The sequence below is a fragment of the Hydractinia symbiolongicarpus genome, chromosome 2 (genome assembly GCF_029227915.1).
Source record: "Hydractinia symbiolongicarpus strain clone_291-10 chromosome 2, HSymV2.1, whole genome shotgun sequence".
Taxonomy (NCBI): Eukaryota; Metazoa; Cnidaria; class Hydrozoa; order Anthoathecata; family Hydractiniidae; genus Hydractinia; species Hydractinia symbiolongicarpus.
The window spans coordinates 29,299,911-29,305,191 of record NC_079876.1 but is presented as its reverse complement, the minus strand read 5'-3'; the positions used below and the strand labels follow the sequence as shown (position 1 = coordinate 29,305,191).

Here is a 5,281-nt window from a genome sequence, read left to right as displayed (position 1 = left end):
GGTGGCTGAGTGGTTAAGGCGATGGACTTAAGTTCCAATGACAATTGCCCGCGTGGGTTCGAACCCCAACTCTGGTATTTGCTAGATAAACCTGTGTGATAAGATGATTGAAGGATGCATGGGGAATTTCAACGTGGAAATGTGTTTGCCATGACATGTTCGGGCGAAGTAACGCAAATGTTGAAATAGAATGGCCGCAATAATTCTACTGGCCGTTATTTCACGATGTGCATTTATGCCTTCCATATCTCAAAATGTCAAACTCAATGTCCCAAATATTACCATCCTATTTTGCAATTCCATTCATTTTGTTGAGTTATCGAAACGGCAAATTATTGAACAATCTCAAGGTCGTCAAATGGTAATGCTCCTGCGCGAAATAGAATACTAAGGTTCATTGCCAGTACGTTTTCCAAGTTCAAGTAACCTTGGTAGCCTGAAATTTCAACCAGGGTGGCCGAGTGGTTAAGTCGTTGGACTTAAGTTCCAATGGACGATTGTCCGCGTGGGTTCGAACCCCACCTCTGGTATTAGCTGGGTTAACCTGTGTGTTAAGATGAATAAATGATGCTTGCAGAGTTTTAACCGTGGAAATGTGTTGCCATGACACGTTGTGGTGAAATATCGAACATGGAGAATTAAAATAGCTGCAGTAATTCAACAAGCCGTTATTTCACGATGAGCAATTTTTCCTTCCATGTCACCAAATTTCAAGTTTAAAATCTCAAGGATTACCATCCCTTTTCGCAGATCCAGTCAATTTGTTGAATTATCGAAGCGGAAAATTATTAAAGAAAAAAGAAAGTCAACAGATGTGAATGCTCTTGCACGGTTGAGAATGCTAAGGTTCATTGCCAGTACTTTTTTCAAGTTCAATTAACCTTATTAACCTGAAATTTCAACAAGGGTGGCCGAGTGGTTAAGGCGTTGGTCTTAAATTCCAATGGACGATTGTCCGCGTGAGTTCGAACCCACCTCTGTTATTAGCTGGGTTAACCTGTGTGATAAGGTGTTTGAAGGATGCTTGGAGAGTTTTAACCGTGCAAATGTGTTTCCATGACACATTGTGGTAAAGTATCGCACATGGCGAATCAGAATAGCCCCAATAATTCTACCAGCCGTTATTTCACGATGCGCAATTATTCCTTCCATTTCTCAAAATTTCAAACTCAAAATCCCAAATATTACCATCTCTTTTTGCAGTTTCAGTCAATTTGTTGAATTATCAAGGCGTAATTTATGAAGAAAATAACAACGTCGACAGGTGTTAACGCTCTTGCACGATGGAGAATGCTAAGGTTCATTGCCAGGACTTTTTCCAAGTTCAAGTAACCTTATTAACCTGAAATTTCAACCAGGGTGGCCGAGTTGTTAAGGCGTTGGACTTAAGTTCCAATGGACGATTGCCTGCGTGGGTTCGAACCCACCTCTGTTATTAGCTGGGTTAACCTGTGTGATAAGATGATTGAAGGATGCTTGGAGAGTTTTAACCGTGGAAATTTGTTACCACGACAGGTTGTGGCGAAGTATGGAACATGACGAAATAGAATAGTCCTAATAATTCTACCAGCCGTTATTTCAAGATGCTCAATTATTCTTTCCATATCTCAAAACTTCAAGCTCAAAATCCAAAATATTACCATCCCTTTTTGCTGTTCCAGTCAACTTATTGAATTATTGAAGCGCAAAGTTATTAAAGAATCAACAACGTCGACAGATGTTAATGCTCTTGCACGATTTAGAATGCTGAGGATTATTGCCAGTACTTTTTCCAAGTTCAAGTAACCTTATTAACCTGAAATTTCAACAAGGGTGGCCGAGTGGTTTAGGCGTTGGACTTAAGTTCCAATGGACGATTGTCCGCGTGAGTTCGAACCCCACCTCTGGCATTAGTTAGGTTAACCTGTGTGATAAGATGTTTGAAGGATTCTTGGAGAGTTTAAGCAGTGGAAATGTATTACCATGGCATGTTTGGGTAAAGTATCGCACATGGCGAGATAGAGTAGCCCCAATAATTCTACAAGCCGTTATTTCACGATGCTCAGTTATACCTTCCATATCTCAAAATTTCAAACACAAAATCCCAAGTATTACCATCCCTTTTTGCAGCTCCATTCATTGTGTTGAGTTTTTAAAATGGCAACTTATTAAAAAATCTGAAGGTCGTCAAATGGTAATTCTCTAGGGCGATTTAGAATACTAATGTTCATTTCCCGTACTTTTTCCAAATTCAAGTAACCTTATTAACCTGAAACTCCAACCAGGGTGGCTGAGTGGTTAAGGCGATGGACTTAAGTTCCAATGACAATTGCCCGCGTGGGTTCGAACCCCAACTCTGGTATTTGCTAGATAAACCTGTGTGATAAGATGATTGAAGGATGCTTGGGGAATTTCAACGTGGAAATGTGTTTGCCATGACACGTTCGGGCGAAGTAACGCACATGTTGAAATAGAATGGCCGCAATAATTCTACTGGCCGTTATTTCACGATGTGCTTTTATGCCTTCCATATCTCAAAATGTCAAACTCAAAGTCCCAAATATTACCATCCTATTTTGCAATTCCATTCATTTTGTTGAGTTATCGAAACGGCAAATTATTGAACAATCTCAAGGTCGTCAAATGGTAATGCTCCTGCGCGAAATAGAATACTAAGGTTCATTGCCAGTACGTTTTCCAAGTTCAAGTAACCTTGGTAGCCTGAAATTTCAACCAGGGTGGCCGAGTGGTTAAGTCGTTGGACTTAAGTTCCAATGGACGATTGTCCGCGTGGGTTCGAACCCCACCTCTGGTATTAGCTGGGTTAACCTGTGTGATAAGATGAATAAATGATGCTTGCAGAGTTTTAACCGTGGAAATGCGTTAACATGACACCTTGTGTTGAATTATCCCACAGGGCAAAATAGAATAGTCCCAATAATTCTACCAGCCGTTACTTCACGATACGCAATAATGCCTTCCATATCTCAAAATTTCAAACTCAAAATCTCAATTTTTAAAATCACTTTTTGCAGTTTCAATCAATTTAATGAATTATCAAAGCGGCAAGTTATTAAAGCAATAAGAAGGTCGACAGATGTCAATGCTCTTACATAATTTAGAAAACTAAGGTTTATTGCCAGTACTTTTTCCAAGTCCATGTAACCTTGGTAACCCGAAATTTCAACCAGGGTGGCCGAGTGGTTAAGGTGTTGGACTTAAGTTCCACTGGACAATTGTCCGCGTGGGTTCAAACACCACCTCTGGTATTAGCTAGGTTAACCTTTGTGATAAGATGATTGAAGGATGCTTGGAGAATTTAAACGTGGAAATGTGTTTGCCATGACACGTTGTGGCGAAGTATCGAACTTGGAGAAGTAGAATTGCTGCAAGAATTCTACCAGACGTTATTTCACAATGCGCAATTATTCCTTCCATATCTTAAAATTTCAAACTTAAAATCCCAAATATTACCATACCATTTTACAGTTCCAGTCAATTTGTTGAATTGTCAAAACGGCAAATTATTGAGAAGATCGACAGATGCTAATGCTGTTACACGATTTAGAATATTAAGGTTCATTGCCAGTACTTTTTCCAAGTACATGTAAGCTTGGTAACCCGAAATTTCAACCAGGGTGGCCGAGTGGTTAAGGTGTTGGACTTAACTTCCACTGGACAATTGGCCGCGTGGGTTCGAACCCCACCTCTGGTATTAGCTAGGTTAACCTGTGTGATAAGATGATTGTAGGATGCTCGGAGTGTTTTTGCGTGGAAATGCGTTAACATGACACGTTGTGTTGAATTATCTCACATGGCGAAATAGAATAGCTGCAATAATTCTACTAGCCGTCATTTCACGATGCGCATTTATGCCTTCCATATCTCAAAATGTCAAACTCAAAATCCCAAATAATACCATCCCTTTTTGCAGTTCCAGTCAATTTGTTGAATTATCAAAGCGAAAAATTATAAAAGAATTAAGGATGTCCACAGTTGTTATTGCTCTTGCACGCTTTATAGTACTAAGGTTCATTGGCAGTACTTTTTCCAACTTCAAGTAACCTTATTAACCTGCAATTCTAACCGGGGCGGCCGAGTGGTTAAGGCGTTGGACTTAAGTTCCAATGGACGAGTGTCCGCGGGGGTTCGAACCCCACCTCTGTTATAAGCAAAGTTAACCTTTGTGATAAAATGATTGAAGGATGCCTGGAGAGTTTTAGCAGTGGAAATGTATTACCATGACATGTTGTGCTAATGTATCGCACATGGCGAAATAGAATAGCCCCAATAATTCTACCAGCCGTTATTTCACGACGGGCAATTATTCCTTCCATTTTTCAAAATTTCAAACTCAAAATCCCAAATATTACCATCCTTTTTTGTAGTTCCAGTCAATTTATAGAATTATCAAGGCGGGAAAATATTAAAGAAATAAGGATGCCCACAGTTGTTATTTCTCTTGCACGCTTTATAGTACTAAGGTGCATTGCCAGTACTTTTTCCAAGTTCAAGTAACCTTGTTAACCTGAAATTTCAACCAGGGTTCCCGAGTTGTTAAGGCGTTGGACTTAAGTTCCAATGGACGATTGCCCGCGTGGGTTCGAACCCACCTCTGTTATTAGCTGGGTTAACCTCTGTGATAAGGTGTTTGAAGGATGCTTGGAGAGTTTTAACCGTGCAAATGTGTTTCCATGACACATTGTGGTAAAGTATCGCACATGGCGAATCAGAATAGCCCCAATAATTCTACCAGCCGTTATTTCACGATGCGCAATTATTCCTTCCATTTCTCAAAATTTCAAACTCAAAATCCCAAATATTACCATCTCTTTTTGCAGTTTCAGTCAATTTGTTGAATTATCAAGGCGTAATTTATGAAGAAAATAACAACGTCGACAGGTGTTAACGCTCTTGCACGATGGAGAATGCTAAGGTTCATTGCCAGGACTTTTTCCAAGTTCAAGTAACCTTATTAACCTGAAATTTCAACCAGGGTGGCCGAGTTGTTAAGGCGTTGGACTTAAGTTCCAATGGACGATTGCCTGCGTGGGTTCGAACCCACCTCTGTTATTAGCTGGGTTAACCTGTGTGATAAGATGATTGAAGGATGCTTGGAGAGTTTTAACCGTGGAAATTTGTTACCACGACAGGTTGTGGCGAAGTATGGAACATGACGAAATAGAATAGTCCTAATAATTCTACCAGCCGTTATTTCAAGATGCTCAATTATTCTTTCCATATCTCAAAACTTCAAGCTCAAAATCCAAAATATTACCATCCCTTTTTGCTGTTCCAGTCA

The 5,281-nt window shown here is 39.9% G+C and overlaps 2 non-coding genes across 2 annotated transcripts; both read left to right on the top strand.

Moving 5' to 3' along the window:
* Window positions 1–447: 447 nt before the first annotated feature.
* Window positions 448–530, top strand: Trnal-uaa (transfer RNA leucine (anticodon UAA)). Its single transcript has one exon. It is a non-coding gene; the product is annotated as a tRNA-Leu (tRNA).
* A 2,181-nt stretch (window positions 531–2,711) lies between these two features.
* On the top strand, window positions 2,712–2,794 carry Trnal-uaa (transfer RNA leucine (anticodon UAA)). The gene has a single exon. It is a non-coding gene; the product is annotated as a tRNA-Leu (tRNA).
* The last annotated feature ends 2,487 nt before the right edge of the window (window positions 2,795–5,281 follow it).